The following is a 20812-nucleotide window of genomic DNA, read 5'->3' as shown; positions in this document are numbered from 1 at the left end:
CGTATGGGCCCCAGCTTTGCCTGTCTCTTTGTTGGCTACATAGAACAGTTGATCTTCTGTAATTACACCGGCACCACTCCCCACCCCTTCCTCCGCTACATTGATGACTGCATTGGCGCCACCTCGTGCTCCCGCGAGGAGGTTGAGCAATTCATCAACTTCACCAACAGATTCCACCCTGACCTTAAATTTACCTGGACCATCTCTGACACCTCCCTCCCCTTCCTGGACCTCTCCATCTCCATTAGTGACGACCGACTTGACACTGACATTTTTTACAAACCCACCGACTCCCACAGCTACCTGGATTACACCTCTTCCCACCCTATCTCTTGCAAAAATGCCATCCCGTATTCCCAATTCCTCCACCTCTGCTGTATCTGCTCCCAGGAGGACCAGTTCCACCACAGAACACACCAGGTGGCCTCCTTCTTTAGAGACCACAATTTCCCTTCCCACGTGGTTAAAGATGCCCTCCAACGCATCTCGTCCACATTCCGCACCTCCGCCCTCAGACCCCACCCTTCCAACCGTAACAAGGACTGAACACCCCTGGTGCTCACCTTCCACCCTACAAACCTCCGCAAAAACCAAATCATCCGCCGACATTTCCGCCACCTCCAAAAAGACCCCACCACCATATATTTCCCTCCCCACCCCTTTCTGCCTTCCGCAAAGGCCGTTCCCTCCACGACTACCTGGTCAGGTCCACGCCCCCCCCTACGACCACCCTCCCATCCTGGCACTTTCCCCTGCCACCGCAGGAACTCTAAAACCTGTGTCCACACCTCCTCCCTCACCTCTGTCCAAGGCCCTAAAGGAGCCTTCCATATTCATCAAAATTTTACCTGCACATCCACTAATATCATTTATTGTATCCGTTGCTCCCGATGCGGTCTCCTCTACATTGGGGAGACTGGGCGCCTCCTAGCAGAGCGCTTTAGGGAACATCTCCGAGACACCCGCACCAATCAACCAACCGCCCCGTGGCCCAACATTTCAACTCCCCCTCCCACTCTGCCGAGGATATGGAGGTGCTGGGCCTCCTCCACCGCCACTCCCTCACCACCAGACGCATGGAGGAAGAACGCCTCATCTTCTGCTTCAGAACACTTCAACCCCAGGGCATCAATGTGGACTTCAACAGCTTCCTCATTTCCCCTTTCCCCACCTCATCCTAGTTTCAAACTTCCAGCTCAACGCTGTCCCCTTGTCCTGTCCGGACTTGTCTGACCTGCCCAGCTCCTTTTCCACCTATCCACACCACCCTCTCCTCCCTGACCTATCACCTTCATCTCCTCCCCCACTGACCTATTGTACTCTATGCTACCTTCTCCCCATCCCCACCCTCCCCTAGCTTATCTCTCCATGCTTCAGGCTCTCTGCCTTTATTCCCGATGAAGGGCTTTTGCCCGAAACGTCGATTTTGCTGAAGCTCCTCGGATGCTGCCTAAACTGCTGTGCTCTTCCAGCACCATTGATCCAGAATCTGGTTTCCAGCATCTGCAGTCATTGTTTTTACCTTATCCCTAATCAGTCCTTGTCTTTCCAAATACATATAAATTCTGTCCTTCAGGATTCCCTGAAACAACTTGCCCACCACTGATGTCAAACTCACTGGTCTATAGTTCCCTGGCTTTTCCTTAAATTGTGGCATCAAGTTAACCAACCTCCAGTCTTCCAGCACCTCACCTATGGCTATTGATGATACAAAGGACCCAGCAATCACTTCCTTAGCTTCCCACAGAGTTCTAGGGTATACCTGATCAAGTCCCAGAGATTTATACACCTTTTTGCATTTTAAGCTATCCAGCACCAACTCCTCCTGTTTAATATGGACATTTTTCAAGATGTAGGCGAAAGTGAGTACTGCAGACGCTGGAGATGAGAGTCAAGATTAGAGTGGTGCTGGAAAAGCACAGTAGGTCAGGCAGTAACCGAGGAGCAAGAGAATCAATGTTTCAGGCAAAAGCCCTTCATCAGGAATAACACCTTCCTCATTTCTGATGAAGGGCTTTTACCTGAAACATCGATTCTTCTCATCTCGGATGCTGCCTGATCTGCTGTGTGCTTTTCCAGCACCACTCTAATCTTGACCCACATTTTTCAAGATGTAGCTATTTATTTCCCCACATTCTATATCTTCCATTTCCTTTGCCACAGTAAACTAATGCATAATACTAATTTAGTATCTTCTCATCTCCTGCGGTTCCACACATAGGTGGCCTTCCTGATCTTTAAGGGGCCCTATTCTCTCCCTAGTTAACCTTTTGTCCATAATGAATTTGTAGAATCCTTTTGGATTTTCCATAACCATGTCTGCCGAATCTATCTCATGTCCTCTTTGTGCCCTCCTGATCTCCTATTGCCTTTATACTCTTCTGAGATTCACTCGGTTTCGACTGTGTATATCTCACATACGCCTCCTTTTTTTTGACAAAAACCTCAATTTGTCTAGTCATCCAGCATTCCTTGTACCTACCAGCCTTGCCTTTCACTCTAACAGGAACATACCGACTCTGGATTCTGGTTATCTCATTTTTGAAGGCTTCCCATTTCCCAACAGTCCCTTTACCTGCGAACATCCAACCCCAATCACCCTTTGAAAGGTCTTACCTAATACTATCAAAATTGGCCTTCCTCCAATTTATAATTTTAACTTTTACAGCTGTTCTAACGTTTTCTATCATTATTTTAAAACTCAAAGAATTATAAACACTGGCCCCAAAGTGCTCCCCTACTGACACCTCAGTCAATGCCCTGCCTTACTTCCCAAGAGTTCGTCAAGTTTTGCATATGCTGAATCAGGAAATTTTCTTATGCACACTTAATAAATTTGTCTCCATTCAAGCCCTTAACTCTATGGCAGTCCCAGTCTATGTTTGGAAAGTTAAAATCCCCTACTGTGACCACCCTATTATTCTTACAGATAGCTGAGATCTCCTGACAAATTTGTTTCTCAGTTTCCTGCTGGTAATTGGGGAGGGGCTATATTATAACCCCTGTCATTAGCATAATTGTTGAAATTAGACAATAGACAATAGGTACAGGAGTAGGCCATTCTGCCCTTCGAGCCTGCACCACCATTCAATATAATCATGGCTGATCCTCCTCAATCAGTATCCTGTTCCTGCCTTATCTCCATAACCCTTGATTCCACTATCCTTGAGAGCTCTATCCAACCCTTTCTTAAATGAATCCAGAGACTGGGCCTCCACTGCCCTCTGGGGCAGAGCATCCTACACAACCACCACTCTCTGGGTGAAGAAGTTTCTCCTCATCTCTGTCCTAAATGGTCTATTTTTAAGCTGTGTCCTTTGGTTCGGCACTCACCCATCAGCGGAAACATGTTTCCTGCCTCCAGAGTGTCCAATCCTTTAATAATCTTATATGTCTCAATCATATCCCCTCTCAGTCTTCTAACCTCAAGGGTATATAAGCCCAGTAGCTCCAGTCTTTCAGCATAAGGTAGTCCCGCCATTCCAGGAATTGACCTCATGAACCTACGCTGCACTCCCTCAATAGCCAGAATGTCTTTCCTCAAATTTGGAGACCAGAATTGCACACAGTACTCCAGGTGTGATCTCACCAGGGCCCTGTGCAGCTGCAGAAGAACCTCTTTGCCTCGATACTCAATCTCTCTTGTTATGAAGGCCAGCATGCTATTAGCCTTCTTCACTACCTGCTGTACCTGCATGCTTACCTTCATTGACTGGTGTACAAGAACACCCAGATCTCTTTGTACTGCCCTGAAAATGTGTTGCTGGAAAAGCGCAGCAGGTCAGGCAGCATCCAGGGAACAGGAGAATCGACGTTTCGGGCATAAGCCCTTCTTCAGGAATGAGGAAAGTTTGTCCAGCAGGCTAAGATAAAAGGTAGGGAGGAGGGGCTTGGGGGAGGGGCGTTGGAAATGTGATAGGTGGAAAGAGGTCAAGGTGAGGGTGATAGGTCAGACTGGGGTGGGGGTGGAGAGGTCAGGAAGAAGATTGCAGGTTAGGAAGGCGGTGCTGAATTCGATGGATTTGACTGAGACAAGGTGGGGGGAGGGGAAATGAGGAAACTGGTGAAATCCGAGTTTATCCCTTGTGGTTGGAGGGTTCCTAGGCGGAAGATGAGGCGCTCTTCCTCCAATCGTCGTATTGTTGTGGTCTGGCGATGGAGGAGTCCAAAGACCTGCATATCCTTGGTGGAGTGGGAGGGGGAGTTGAAGTGTTGAGCCACAGGGTGGTTGGGTTGGTTGGTCCGGGTATCCCAGAGGTGTTCTCTGAAGCGCTCCGCAAGTAGGCGGCCTGTCTCCCCAATATAGAGGAGGCCACATCGGGTGCAGAGGTTGCAATAGATGATCCTCTGCACCCGATGTGGCCTCCTCTATATTGGGGAGACAGGCTGCCTACTTGCGGAGCATTTCAGAGAACACCTCTGGGACACCCGGACCAACCAACCCAACCACCCTGTGGCTCAACACTTCAACTCCCCCTCCCACTCCACCAAGGATATGCAGGTCTTTGGACTCCTCCATCGCCAGACCACAACAACACGACGGTTGGAGGAAGAGCGCCTCATCTTCCGCCTAGGAACCCTCCAACCACAAGGGATGAACTCGGATTTCACCAGTTTCCTCATTTCCTCTCCCCCCACCTTGTCTCAGTCAAATCCATCGAATTCAGCACCGCCTACCTAACCTGCAATCTTCTTCCTGACCTCTCCACCCCCACCCCAGTCTGACCTATCACCCTCACCTTGACCTCTTTCCAAATATCGCATTTCCGATGCCCCTCCCCCAAGTCCCTCCTCCCTACCTTTTATCTTAGCCTGCTGGACAAACTTTCCTCATTCCTGAAGAAGGGCTTATGCCCGAAACGTCGATTCTCCTGTTCCCTGGATGCTGCCTGACCTGCTGCGCTTTTCCAGCAACACATTTTCAGCTCTGATCTCCAGCATCTGCAGTCCTCACTTTCTCCTCTTTGTACTGCCCCCTTACCTAAATTGATTCCATTTAGATAGTAATCTGCCTTTCTGTTCTTGCCACCAAAGTGGATAACCATTTATCCACATTAAACTGCATCTGCCATGCATCTGACCACTCACCTAACCTGTCCAGGCCACCCTGTAATCTCCTAACATCCTCATCACATTTCACCCTGCCACCCAGCTTAGTATCATCAGCAAATTTGCTAATATATTGTAAAACGTTGCGGTCCCAGCACTGATCCCTGTGGTACCCCACTGGTCACTGCCTGCCATTCAGAAATGGAGCCGTTTATCACTACTCTTTGTTTCCTATCAGCCAACCAACTTTCAATCCAAGTTAGTACCTTGCCCCCAATACCATGTGCCCTAATTTTGCTCACTAACCTCCTATGTGGGACTTTATCAAAAGCTTTCTGAAAGTCCAGGTACACTACATCTACTGGATCTCCCTCGTCCATCTTCAGATTTACATCTTCAAAAAATTCCAGAAGATTAGTCAAGCATGATTTCCCCTTTCTTTAGATACAGCTTCATTGAACAAATGTGCAAGCAACAATCCTGGTTGAAGATGCTCTTGTTTCTGTGTTTGTGATGGAGCTCCAGAACCACTGTGCAGGAGAATATTATGCTTAAAGCTTTGTCTTTCTGTTTTTCTCCTTTATCTCTCTTTTGTTTCTGGGTCTCTTCAGTTTTCTCACTAGATATCTCTAAGTTTCATAGAAACAAAAGGATGTGGAAAAGAAGGTTATTCAGCACATTCTACCATTTTGAAAGAGCTAACTAAGGAGGTTAAGAACAGTAGTAAATTAAAAGAAAAGGCTTATAATGTTGAAAAGAATTGTAAGGATCAGGAGTGTTTAGAAATGAACAAATGACCAGCAAAGCATTGATATAAATGGAACCAGTTTGAATATGAAACTAAACTGACTATGCAAGGTGCTGCATTTTGGGAAAGCAAATCTTAGCAGGGCTTATACACTTAATGGTAAGGTCCTAGGGAGTGTTGCTGAACAAAGAGACCTTGGAGTGCAGGTTCATAGCTCCTTGAAAGTGGAGTTGCAGGTAGATAGGATAGCGAAGAAGGTGTTTGGTATGCTTTCCTTTATTGGTCAGCGTATTGATTACAGGAGTTGGGAGTTGCAGCTGTACAGGACATTGGTTAGGCCACTGTTAGAATATTGAGAGCAATTCTGGTCTCCTTCCTATTGGAGAGATGTTGTGAAACTTGAAAGGGTTCAGAAAAGATTTACAAGGATATTGCCAGGATTGGAGGATTTGAGCTAGAGGGAGAAGATGAACAGGCTGGGGTTGTTTTCCCTGGAGCGTCGGAGGCTGAGGGGTGACCTTATAGAGGTTTACAAAATTATGAGGGGCATGGATATGGTAAATAGGCAAAGTCTTTTCCCTGTGGTTGGGGAGTCCAGAACTAGTGGGCATAGGTTTAGGGTGACAGGGGAATGATATAAAAGAGATCTAAGGGGCAACTTTTCACCCAGAGGGTGGTATGTGTATGGAATGAGCTGCCAGAGGAAGTGGTGGAGGCTGGTACAATTGCAACATTTAAGAGGCATTTGGATGGGTATATTAATAAGAAGGGTTGGAGGGATATGGGCTGGGTGCTGGCAGGTGGGACTAGATTGGGTTGGGATATCTGGTCGGCATGGACGGGTTGGACCGAAGGGTCTGTTTCCATGCTGTACATCTCTATGACTCTATGACACTCTGAATATATAAATAGATTGTAAGAGATTTTGCAAATACAGAAAAAGGGGAGTATTCGTTCCTTTCAAGTAGAATCAAGATGAAATTATCATGAGAAGTGAGAAAGCAACAGAGATATTGAACAAATACTTTGGATGGAATCTTGTACATGTCTGAGTTATCTGGACTATGGCAAGGTGTGTGGCAGAGTCCAGTGACAAGTGCATTTCAGCATCAGGTGTGCCTTGCACTATCTTTCATGCTTTTCACAAGCAACACACCAAGATTCTTGCCAGGCAACAGCACATTGGCAATTTAAGGAGATTATAGCTTATTAAATATCTTGTCACATGAAATCCACATCCATGGACATTGGTATCTGATATGTACCAGCCTCTGAAAACCCTGTTGCCATGTCTCCAATCCACTGACAGAATACTTCTGGATTTTAATGCTGTACCAGTAACTCTCATTGTAATGCTGCATCAAGGATACTGTGTGCTCAGGGATTTTTAAAATTCAGTTGTGGGATTTGAGTGTTGCCGGCTGGCCGGCATTGTTAGACCATCCCTATTTGCCCTTGAGAAGGTGGTGATGAGCTGCCTTCTTGAATCACTGCAGTCCACTTGCTGTGGGTTGACCCACAATGCCAGTAGGGAGGGAATTCTAGGACTTTGACCCAACGACTATGAAGGAACGGTGGTATATTTCCAAATCAGAGTGGTGAGTGGCTTGGCTGGGAACTTGCAGATGGTAGTGTTCCCAAGTACCTGCTGCCCTTGTCCTTCCAAATGGAAGTGGTTGTGGGGTTGGAAGGTTCAGTCTTTGGTGGATTTCTGCAGTGCATCTTGTAGATAGTACACACTCCCACTACTGAACACCGGTCAAGCGGGTTGCTTTGTCTTGGATGGTGTCAAGCTTCATGACTGTTGTTGGAGTTGCACCCATCCAGGCAAATGGAGTGTATTCCAACACATTCCTGACTTGTGCCTTGTAAACGGTGGATAGTCTTTGAGTTGTCAGGAAGTGAGTTACTCGCCGCAGTATTCCTAGCTTCTGACTTGCTCTTGTAACCAATGTGTTTATGTGATCAGTCCAATTGAGTTTCTGGTCAATGGTAACCCCAAGGATGTAGGGAATTCAGTGATGGTAATACCATTGAATTTCAAGGGGCGGTGGTTAACATGATGGTCTTATTGGTGATGGTCATTGTCTGATATTTGTGTGGCACGAATGTTACTTGCCACTTGTCAGCCCAAGCCTGATTTTGTCCAGATCTTGTTCATTTGAGCACGGACTGCTTCAGTATCTGGGGAGTTGTGAACGGTGCTGAACACTGTACAAACATCGGTGAACATCCCCACTTCTGACCTTATGACAAAGGGAAGGTCATTGGTAAATCAGCTGAAGATTGTTGGACCTAGGACACTACCCTGAGGGACTCCTGCAGAGATGTCCTGGAGCTGAGGTGACTGACTCTCCACAACCACAACCAGCTTCCTTTATGCCAGGTGTGATTTTAACGAGCGGAGTGTTTGAAGCAGATGCAAACCTCGCTCATGGACTAGCCAAGGGTACACCTTTACTATGTAAAACAAGTAGGAAAGGGCTACATGAGATTAGAAACAAAGACTATGTGAAGAATAACCATCAACATGAAGTGGTTTGGCTGAACAGTTTGTATTCTGGATTAGTGGTGCTGGAAGAGCACAGCAGTTCAGGCAGCACTACTCCTCCGACTGACAATGTGAATCAAGGCCCTTTAACAGACACTCACCGACCAATCTCTGAACATCTTCCTGCATCTGCAGCAACAGCAGCTCTCTCGAAGGAATATGCTGGCACTTTCCTGGGCTTCAGCCCAAAGTACAGGCCCAGGGAGAGGGTGAGGGCTAATAGTACCACAATGAGAAACCCAATGGCTCCTTTAGCTCTTTTATTCATTTTTCTACAGTGATAAAAAAAGGTAACATTCAGGTCTGGATGTGATCTCCAAGAAGGTGTGAGAAATGGCTATCATGACATTGGCTCAACAAAAATAGAGTAGAACATTTCAGGGATACAAATCCGATGTTCTGTAAACAAGTCCCATTTTTGCAACATAATAAAGCTGTTTAAAAACACTAGTCAGATAATTACCAACTTTAAAATTCTGTTCTCAATTTCTTTCACAAGGTCCAAAGAATTCATTTGAATAAATTGTTAACAGGTTCCATTCTTGAGTTTGTTCATAAGTCGATTTAATACTAGTTACAACACAATACAGGAAAATATAAAATAGCCATTCATAAGTTTGAATTAATCTTTATATGTCAGATCTTTAAATTATTATTATTATAGCACTCTGCATGGGATTGTGATCGTAAGTACGAGTGTTCATAAGATAGACATTTATAAATCAGGAAACCGCTTGCATATGCCATTTTGTTTAGCCTTATGTGCACCAAATTCTAAAAGAATTGGACAAAATGAAGTAATGATACATTAAGATGTTTTGCACTCAATCAAGCATTTTTAAAGTGCACTGTTGTAATTTTAAAAATGCAGCAGGCAACTTGAGTACAAAGTTCCACAAATGGCAATAAGATAATAATTACATTATCTGTTCAGTGATGTTGGATGATGGATTGGTATTGGACAGGTTACAAGGGACAGCGAGCATTGGGTCAAGAGTCGTGATATCCTAGTTGATATTAGGAAACTTAATCAGGGAATTGGATAGGATAAGTAGTTCTCTAGATACTATATTCTTACTATAAAAATACTTTCTCCAGCTATTTCACATGGAATTACAACTCTCTTTATTGACCTCAATGCCTCAGTCATCACCTAAAGGGAGTAATACTTCTATTTTTTCTATATTGTTTCAAACCTCACTAATGGTAATAGAATCCCAAAGCGTGGAAACAAGCCCTACAATTCCACACCAACCCTCTGAAGAGTATCCCTCCCAAACCCACTCCCCATTAGTCTACATTTTACCCCTAACCTACACATCCCTGAACATTATGGGCAATTTAAGCGTGGCCAATTCACCTGATCTGCACATCTTTGGACTGTGGGAGAAAACCAGAGCACCAGGTGGAAACCCATGTAGAAATGGGGAGAATGCACAAACTCCACCCAGACAGTTGCCCAAGGCTGGAATCGAACCTGGGTCCCTGGCACTGCAAGACGACAGTGCTAACCACTGAGACCTTGGCATTGTTTTATTGAACTGTTTTCCCACTTTTCCCACAAAGGTTCCACTTTCGCACAGAACAGGTAAACAAATTAGGTTCAGTTTACTTGAAAATAGGATAGATTTTCTCTTCAGACAGAATGATTGCAAATTTCATACATACAGTTACAAAGAAACATAGCTACACACCCTTACGTTAACAAGCTGCAACCTGGACTCCCGTTGGTCACAATGCCTTATTCTGATCCATACCTCATTGACATATTCAGCCCTTACAGCAATTAGCTTAGATTAGATTTCTTACAACGTGGAAACAGGCCCTTCGGCCCAACAAGTCCACACCGACCCGCCGAAGCGCAACCCACCCAGACCCATTCCCCTACATTTACCCCTTCACCTAACACTATGGCCAATTTAGCAATGTAACGGCATCTCTATTTTCCCTCAAGATAAAAATCACATGCATTTATAATGAAAATACATGTGAAATTAGGGTAGCCACAAATATTTTTACACCAAAATAAGAATGGAAAATTTCAAGTGGGTCTTAACCTTATGTGAGCATTTTAAAATTCATTTAAGATCCAGTGGTAATATAACCTTCCTGAGATCTGGGCTTCACACAGTGATGTTCTTGACTTGTTGCTGTGTTGATCTCTGAGTGTTGTTGGTGTTAGCTGTTGTCATTTTGGTTTTCCTCACTTCTGTTTTCTGTGGTTATCTTTGAGGATATTCTGTGCAAAATTAAAATACTGCATAGTATTACGAGCTGGCTTCTGTTCCTTCTCAGTGTTGCCCCGTTGTTGTGACTTATTAGTACCTATATCACTGAATACATTGCATAGCTCTGTGGGTAACTGGGTTCCCTAGTTTGGGAATATTGTCTTAAGTTGCCATCCCATCATGATCTTTGCTGGTGAATCTGTAGACCTGGAATAATGTGGTGAGGCTGTTACATGGCTTGTGCATCATTTGGTACACATATATCTAAAAGGTTGGCTGCTTATTGTGGCCCACTGTCCGATATGATCTCTTCAGATGTAAGGAACAAAATGAGTTTTGTAGTCTTTGGACAGAACTTTCCTTGCTGAGGCTGAGTGCGGAGGCAAGTGAAAAAGTGGGAGGGAACTCTGCTCTGTGCAGGGCGGTTTATATGTGTGACTATCTTGTTCTTGGCATATTAAATATTCAGGGAAAGGAGAAACCAAATTGTAGCATTGGGCGAGCATAAAGTTCTGTTCACCATTAGATCTTTTCAGGCTTTTAACTTCCAGGCACATATTTGAAAGGTGTTTGGACAGCACTTCACTTTCTGCAATTCAGAAGCATTAGTTAACCACCGAACACCACCCTTAGAGATGTCAGTGAACAAGCAAAGGCAATGCTATGCTTTCGAGAAGGGAAATTATTTTCCCTGTGGATGTTAACAATACGCCAAATCAACAGACAACTGCAGACGTGACTGCAATGTTATCCCCCATGGGAGACTGAAGAGAATCCACCTCTAGTGTCACAAGAGGATGAATGATCTGTTGTGTTTTGTCAAGAAATATACCACTGTGTATGGACTGCTTAATGCTCATGTGTGTGTGAGTTAGCATTACAAGATTGCCACTGTAGCTGATTGTCATATTCAAGTTTCAGTATCAAGCATCTCCATCAGATGCCTCATGTGCAATCAATGTATTTAACTTCATTGCACCAACTAATGTAGCACAACTGGCACTACAGTGGTACTGCCTCCCATACACCTACCAGGATTCACACTTCAAACATAAAAAAGCTACAACACTCATGTACCAACAGCTCCTGTACCAACAGCTGTCATCATATCTAAGTGAACATACACAACTGACAGCCTTTCATGAAGGGCTTACTTGAGGAAATGACACACCAACAAAAATGGCCTATTTAAATTGAGCCCTTTTTGAACTGAGTCCCATTTGACAGACCAGGTCATGTTTATGAGCTTTAGTCAGTGTAGCTGTCTCACTTGAACAGGATTGTTAACTCAATTAGGCTTAACCTCTAACACGGTAAACGTTTAGCAACATCAAGTCAGACTGCCTATGACTGAGACTTCTCATGAGTTGATCAATATGGAGACATTTCAAACCCAATGCTGTCAACACTTGGGCAAAGAAATTGCTTTTTCTGAAGGAGTCAACTTAGCGAATTCATTTGTCTCATCCGAAAATGGAGGAAGATGTGTACCTTGTCAATTTCACATCTCACATATAATCAAGTTTGGTAACAGACATGTGTCCTGGTTTTGGCTCACAAGACTGAGCCCTGAACTGAATTCCAGTCAGGTTAGATATTAGAGACTATTCATAACATCTAAATGAATGCAAAATTGGTTCTTGCTACTTAGCAGTTGGGAAACCTAATCCACCTAAAAAATTCTGAAAAATTAATAACAAACATTTTATCTGCCATCAGGGACCAGAAATTTGCTTCCCAATAAATTAAGTGTCCTCCCTCTGCTCACCTTTTGAAAAGATTTGGATAGGCTTGGAAAATTCCACCCATTGTATCTGCCACAGATACATTTGAAATATCTTTTAACTGTCTGACAATTGGAAAAGTAGTTACTATGAGGAGACAGTCATCACCATTTATGATAAATTAATATGTTACAACTTTAGAAGCTGTATATCCTCATAAGATTCTGTCATTCCCATTGTCCAGAGGTTCTTTGTGTCGATTTGTTTGGTGACTCTGGCAAACCTCACACATTCTCAGTCTTCTTGATATCATTGTTGATCCCTGATCAATACATAGTAATCTATGTCCGGCATCATTCCATGTCCATATGTCCTTGATGTATCTGTGACAATATGTCGCCAACCTTGAATGCAAGCCTTTGTTTCCCTTCAAAGGTTATGCCTCTGATATAAAAGTTCATCTCTGTATGGCCAAAAACATCTGAAAATGTCTGCCACCTTTTATATTGTGTCAGCCATTCCTCTGATAACTTTCCATAGTATCTTCAGTTATGGATCATTAGGTGTTTCTTCCTGAAGTTGGTTGCATTTGTACTGATCAAAATTTATCAATAAACACATCTTCCATCTTGTTGTCTATGCTGTCTATTTTGTAAATCAATTGGAATTTCTACATTCTTCTTCAAATTTGATGATCTGCTCCAATCCCCAAGGTATCTCTCTGACATCAAAATCCTACTAATGTATATTTATAGATGCCTGTGGAATCTTATATTATCAAATATCAGAGTAAGTATTTCATCTCTAAAATGAAACAATTGGATACATATGAGTCACTCCACCTGAGGCGTGAACACTACTCCAAAAATTTGTGATTTCAAATAAATCTGTTGGACTCTAACTTACTGTCGTGCGACTTCTGACCTTGTCCATCCCAGTTCAACACTGGCACCTCCGCATCATGGCTAGCATGGATGTGTGACTGGGATATTTAGTGAATGCATTGAGATTTTCTGAACATGTTTTTATCAGAACAGAGAAAGAGAAATTAACAGACAAGGTATACTTGAATTTTCAACAGGCTTTTATTAAAGTCTCCCACAGAAGGTTGGTAAACAAAACTAAATTACATGGGATAGCTGGTAGTATAGTGGTGTGGATCAGGGTTTTGCCAACAGGTAAAAAAACAAACAGTAGGAATAAATGGGGTCGTTCTCACGTTTCAGGTTGTGACTACTGGAGTACCACTTGCCACTTGTCAGCCCAAGCCTGATTTTGTCCAGATCTTGTTCATTTGAGCACGGACTGCTTCAGTATCTGGGGAGTTGTGAACGGTGCTGAACACTGTACAAACATCGGTGAACATCCCCACTTCTGACCTTATGACAAAGGGAAGGTCATTGGAAAATCAGCTGAAGAGTGTTGGACCTAGGACACTACCCTGAGGGACTCCTGCAGAGATTTCCTGGAGCTGAGGTGACTGACTCTCCACAACCACAACCAGCTTCCTTTATGCCAGGTGTGATTTTAACGAGCGGAGTGTTTGAAGCGGATGCAAACCTCGCTCATGGACTAGCCAAGGGTACATCCTCAGGCACACTTTGCACATTGTCACAGCATTCACTTACATTGACCCTACCTGGATGTTCAAAACATCTCTACTTTGCATGACTTTAACTTGCCTTTTTGCGTTTTGCCCTTTCAGCTAGAGCTGGCTCATATTACTGTTGTATTGCCCTGCCACTTAGCTCAGGTATAAAGGAAGAAAGCTTGTCATGGTTATCAGTGGGCATCAGTCAAGTCCAGGAGGATAGCCTTTGTTCAAGGGATCCCAGCACATTAAGTCACCACTATCCAACATTTGATCATTTCTCCATTCTGATACCAGTGGATAATGGTCTAGCCAGGTTGTTGTGCAGTACTTTAAATTGCAAGAGGAAGAAGACATTGACAATTGATACTGTGACTCTATCTCATGCTCACAGCCACCACTGCAATTATTGGCACTATGTATACATTAGGGGCTAGTTTAGGGATGAGATCTGGATTGGTTATGGCATTAAGCATGAATAACTAGCGCCACAGCAAGATAAAAACAACAGTTTGCTTTCCAGTAGGGTCAAGCCTACGTGAGTTCTGTTGCAAGTAATTCAGACAAGGGCTTCCACAGGATGTCGTACGGAAAACAACTGATGGATATTTTGTGGCACTTTATTTTAGCATTGTGGCCAAGTGAATGCAGTAATTTTCACTGTCTGGGAGACTGTATGGTCGAGACTGTTCCAGAGTGAGGAGTTTTTTGGTTGTGGTCACTGACAGATGAGCCATTCATGAACAGCCTGCCAGAAAGAGGATGTGTTATTTCCTTGTCTTTTCCTCCTCTTCTTCCCCTTTCTTCTATTTTTCTTCTTCCTTCTTAGCTACTCACAATAGAAGTGGTGCAAGGACTCTACTTAGGATGGTGAGATTTGCAGGATACAGTAGGTCATTATTCAAACAAAGAACAAAGAACAAAGAAAATTTACAGCCCAGGAACAGGCCCTTCGGCCCTCCAAGCCTGAGCTGATCCAAATGTACTGTCTAAACCTGTCAGTCAATTCCCAAGCATCTATATCCCTCTGCTCCCCACCTACTCATGCATTTGACAGACGCATCTTAAATGAATCTACCATGCCTGCCTCTACCATCTCTGCTGGCAATGTGTTCCAAATGCCCACCACCCTCTGTGTGAAGTACTTACTGTGTATATCCCCCTTAAACTTTCCACCTCTCACCTTGAAAGTGTGACCTCTCATTATTGAATCCTTCACCCTGGGAAAAAGCTTGTCTCTATCCACCCTGTCGATACCCTTCATGATTTTGTCAACCTCAATCAGGTCCCCCCTCAATCTCCTTTTTTCTAATGAAAATAAACCTAACCTACTCAACCTCTCTTCATAGCTAGCACCTTCCATACCAGGCAACATCCTCGTAAACCTTCTCTGCACCCTCTTCAAAGCGTTCACATCCTTTTGGTAATGTGGCGACCAGAACAGTACACAGTATTCTAAATGCGGCCAAAACAATATCTTGTACAATTTAGCATGACTTGCCAGCTCTTATACTTAATACCCCGTCCGATGAAGGCAAGCATACCATATTCCTTCTTGACCACTCTATCCACCTGTGCAGCAACCTTCAGGGTACAATGGACCTGCGCTCACAGATCTCTCTGCCCATCAATTGTTCCCAAGGCCCTTCCATTCATTGTATCATTAGCTCTAGAATTAGACTTGCCTAAATGCATTGTCTGGATTGAAAACCATCTGCCACTTTTCCACCCAACTCTCCAGTCTATCTATATCCTCCTGTATTCTCTGACAGTCCCTTATGCTTTCTGCTACTCCACCAATCTTCATGTCATCTGCAAACTCGCTGATCATACCAACAGTGCCCTCTTCAAATTAATTTATATATATTACAAACAACAGTGGCCCCAGCACTGACCCCTGTGGAACACCACTGGTCACCTTTCTCCATTTCGAGAAACTCCCTTCAACTACTACTCTCTGTCTCCTGTTGCTCAACCAGTTCTTTATCCACCTAGCTAGAACACCCTGCACACCATGTGACTTCACTTTCTCCATTAGTCTACAATGGGGAACTTTATCAAATGCTTTACTAAAGTCCATGTATATGACATCAACAGCCCTTCCTTCATCTATCAACTTAGTCACTTCCTCAAAGAACTCTATTAAGTTGGTAAGGCATGATCTCCCCTGCACAAAACTGGTATGGGCTAGTAAGCCCATTCTTTTCTAAATATAAATAGATCCTATCCCTCAGTACCTTCTCCAGGAACTTTCTCACTACTGACATCAGGCTCAATGGTCTATAGTTACCGGGAATATCCCTACTACACTTCTTGTACAGGGGAACAATATGAGCAACCCTCCAGTCCTCCGGCACCTCACCTGTGTTTAAGAATGCCACAAAGATATCTGTCAGATCCCCAGCTATTTCCTCTCTCGCCTCCCTCAGCAACCTGTGATAGATCCCATCCGGTCCTGGGGATTTGTCCACCTTAATAACCTCTAGCCTACCCAATACATCTTCCCTACTTTTGTCAATGTGATCTAGAGTAGCCAAACTTAAGACCATAAGACCATAAGATATAGGAGCGGAAGTAAGGCCATTCAGCCCATCGAGTCCACTCCACCATTCAATCATGGCTGATGGGCATTTCAACTCCACTTATCCGCATTCTCCCCGTAGACCTTAATTCCTTGTGACATCAAGAATTTATCAATTTCTGCCTTGAAGACATTTAGCGTCCCAGCCTGCACTGCACTCTGCGGCAATGAATTCCACAGGCCTACCACTCTCTGGCTGAAGAAATGTCTCCTCATTTCTGTTCTGAATTTACCCCCTCTAATTCTAAGGCTGTGTCCACGGGTCCTAGTCTCCTCGCCTAACGGAAACAATTTCCTAGCGTCCACCCACTCCAAGCCATGTATTATCTTGTAAGATCTCCCCTTAATCTTCTAAACTCCAATGAATACAATCCCAGGATCCTCAGCCGTTCCTCATATGTTAGACTTACCATTCCAGGGATCATCCGTGTGAATCTCCGCTGGACACGCTCCAGTGCCAGAATGTCCTTCCTGAGATGTGGGGACCAAAACTGGACACAGTATTCCAAATGGGGCCTATCTATCTCTAATCTCAAAATTCATCATGTTCCTCTCCTCAGTGAACACTGATGTAAAGTAATCATTCAGAATCTCACCCATTCTCTCAGGTTCGACAGCCTTCCTTCGTTATCCTTTCGTGGACCAAATCTTTCTCTAGGTACCCGCTTGCTTCTTATATGAGAATAAAATTCTTTGGGATTCTCCTTAATTCTGCTCGCTAAAGCTATTTCGTGACCTCTTTTAGCCACTTGATTCCTTGTTTAAGACTTGTCCTACTCTTCCAATATTCTTCCAGGGCCCGTTCTGTTCTTATCTGCCTTGATCTTATGTACGCTTCCCTTTTCCTCTTGGCTAGTTGTACAGTTTCTCCTGTCATCCACGGTTAACGAATCTTGCCCTTCCTATCCTTTGCCTATCTTGCACTACCGTTAACCTATCTTTGAAAGACTCCCACATCTCAAATGTGGACTTCCCTTCAAATAGTTGTATCCAATCCACATTTCCCAACTCCCACCTAATTTTGATATAATTGGCCTTGGCCCAGTTTAGCTCTTCCCTTAGGACCACTCTCTTCTTTATTCTAAAACTTACAGAATTGTGGTCACTGTTCCCAAAGAAATCTCCCACCGCAACTTCTACCACCTGGCCTGGCTCATTCCTTAGTACCAGGTCCAATATGGCCCCTTCCCTCGTCGGACTATTGACATACTGCTCTAGAAAACTCTCCTGGATGTTATTACAAAATTACTAATTTTGATGATGCTCTGGTGAGTACTGCAGGGCTCTTTCTGAATGGTCCAAGCAGCAGAACCATTGCGTGGTCACACTAATGGTGTGCTTGCATGTCAGCATGCCAGCTTTGACAAAGGGTCAGTTAGACTCGAAACGTCAGCTCTTTTCTCTCCTTACGGATTCTGCAAGACTTGCTGAGATTTTCCAGCATTTTCCCTTTTTTGTTTTCAGATTACAGCAACTGCAGTAATTTGCTATTATCATGAGCTGAGTGTTTGGTGGTTTGCTCTTGTCATACAGCAACACTCTCCAGTGTGATGTAGTGGTTCAAATATTAATGGAATAGTGCACTGGCACAGAATACATGGCATCTTACATGCTGCTAAGTTACATCCCTCAGGACCATGATGTCCTGAGCATGGTCATACACTAATTGGTCACTGCAGATTTAGAATTGGCAATCCTTTGCAATTATGGTACCGCTCTGCATCTAAATGTGGTGTGGGTGAATTAGCAATTAGCAATACCCTTCGCCATAGGGAAATTTATTATCCGGATGAGGCCAGTTACATCTTCAACTCACTTCTCTCTGGCCAAAAAATGACATTTTACTGATTTTTAGTGAGATTCATCCCAGAGTTTCTCACTGAGGCTCAGATAAGAAAAAATATTGTTAGAAAGTGAGTTCCAGGATTTTGACCCAATGGCAATGATGAGATTATTCCAAGTCAAGATGGTGTATGGCTTGGAGAGGAATATGCAGATGGTGGCATTCCCATGCACCTACTGCCCTAATCCTTCCTGGTAGTAGAGTTTGTGGGTTTGGAAGATACTGTCGGAGAAGCCTTGGTGAATTTCTCCAGTGATTCTTGTAGATGGCACTCACTGCTGTCGTTGTGCATGGTGGTGATGGGAGTAACCACTTAAGGTGGTGAATGGGGTACCTATCATTTATGTTGCTTGTTGCTTTGGCCTAGATGGTGTTAAGCATCATGAAGTTTGTTGGAGTTAGGCTCATTTGGGAAAGTACAGAGTATTCCACTCATACTTCTGTGTTGCTGCAGATCATTTGAATTGAATTGAATTGAATTTATTGTCATGTGTACCAAGACACAGTGAAAAGCTTTGTCTGGCGAGCAATACAGGCAGATCACAGAGTCAAGTAGCGTAGATAACTAAATAATAAGTAAACAGCAGCAAAAACAAAAACACAGGTACAGGTGAACGTTAAGAGTTTGAGAGTCCATTCAGTATTCTAACAACAGTAGGGTAGAAACTGTTACAAAACCGGCTGGTGCATGTGTTCAGGCTTTTGTACCTTCTCCCTGATGGTAGGGGTTGTAAGAAAACATTGCCAGGGTGGGATGGATCTTTGAGAATGCTGGCGGCCTTTCCTTGATAGCAGGTCTGGTAGATGGATTCTATAGATGAGGTTGGCCTTTGCGATTGTCTGGGCCGAGTTCGCCACTCTCTGTAACCGTCTCTGATCTTGAATGGTACAGTTGCCATACCAGATAGCAATACATCCAGACAGAATGCTCTGGATGGCGCACCTATAAAAGTTGGCTGCAAAGATGGTGCAGGAGGGAGGGTTGCAGGATTTTGGATAATTGGGGCTCACTCTTGGGAAGGTGGGACCTGTACAAACAGGACAGTCTTCACTTGAACCAGAGGGGTACTAATATTCTGTGTGGGGAATTTGCTGGTGCTATTTGGGTGGGTTTAAACTAACTCAGCAGGGGGATGGGAACCGGAGATATAGTTGCAGTGCACAGGAGGATGAGAGTAGGGAGGACAGGGGCAGGATTTCAGAGTCATAGGAATGTGCTGGCAGACAGCAAACTGGTTTGAAGTGTGTCTACTTCAACGCCAGAAGTATCCAAAATAAGATAGGTGAGCTTGCAGCATGGATAGGTACCTGGGACTTTGATGTTGTGGCCATTTCAGAGACATGGATAGAGCAGGGTGAGGAATGGATGTTGCAGGTTCCAGGGTTTAGATCTTTCATTAAGAACAGGCAAGGAGGGGGTGGTGTGGCCTTGTTAGTCAAGGATAGTATAACGGTGGCTGAAAGAACTTTTGATGAGGACTCGTCTACTGAGGTAGTGTGGGCTGAGGTTAGAAACAGAAGAGGAGAGGTCACATTGCTTGGAATTTTTTTATCGGCCTTCACAGAGCTCCAGGGAGGCGGAGGAGAGGATTTGCAAATTTATTCTGGGTAGGAGTGAAAGGAAGAGGGTGGTCATTATGGGGGACTTTAACTTTCCCAACATTGACTGGAAATGCTATAACTCTAGTACGTCGGATGGATCAGTTTTTGTCCAATGTGTACAGGAGGGTTCCCTGACACAGTGTGTCGAAGGGCCGACAAGAGGAGAGGCCCCACTGGATCTGGTGCTTGGTAATGAACCAGGGCAGGTGTTTGATTTAGTTGTAGGTGAGCACTTTGGAGAGAGTGACCATAATTCAGTTATGTTTAGTTTAGCAATGGATAGGGATAGGTACATGCCACACGTCAAGAGTTATCAATGGGGTAAGGGCAATTATAATGCAATTAGACAAGAATTACGATGCATAGAATGCAGACAATGGAAATGTGGAGCTGGTTTAAGGAACAGATATTGTGTGTCCTTGATAGTTATGTCCCTGTCAGGCAGGGAGGAAGTGATATGGTAAGGAAACCGTGGTTTACTACAGAAATTGCATCCCTTGTTAAGCGGAAGAAGGAGGCTTATGTGTTGATGAGGCAAGATGGTTCACATGAGGCGATGGAGAGTTACAGATCAGCTAGGAAGGGTTTAAAGAGAGAGTTACGAAAAGCAAAGAGAGGACATGAGCAGTTTTTAGCAAATAGATTAAATGAGAACCCTAAATCTTTCTATCAAATGTGAGGAAGAAAAAGATGACTAGGGCAGGAATAGGCCAGTCAAAGACAGAAGTGGGAAGTTGAGTGTGGACCCTGTAGAGATCGGAGAGGTGCTAAATGAACATTTCTCATCGGTTTTCTCTCAGGAAAAGGAGAACATTGTAGAGGAGAAGAATGAGATATTAGACTAGAAAGGATCGATGTTAGTTACGAACAGGTGTTATCAATTCTAGAAGGAGTG

At 44.0% G+C, this 20812-nt stretch overlaps 1 protein-coding gene across 2 annotated transcripts in view; it reads left to right on the top strand.

Annotated features, from left to right (window-relative positions):
• LOC122562890 (glutathione hydrolase 1 proenzyme-like) overlaps positions 1 to 20812 on the top strand; it is a 150080-nt gene that overhangs the window by 29883 nt on the left and 99385 nt on the right. The gene's annotated exons all lie outside the window — the stretch shown is intronic.

Source organism: Chiloscyllium plagiosum, unplaced genomic scaffold (assembly GCF_037043375.1).
Source record: "Chiloscyllium plagiosum isolate Xiang-an unplaced genomic scaffold, Cpla_swu_hap1 HiC_scaffold_24, whole genome shotgun sequence".
Lineage (NCBI taxonomy): Eukaryota > Metazoa > Chordata > Chondrichthyes > Orectolobiformes > Hemiscylliidae > Chiloscyllium > Chiloscyllium plagiosum.
Note: the sequence above shows the minus strand (reverse complement) of the source record. Positions and strands in the feature narration are given on the sequence as shown.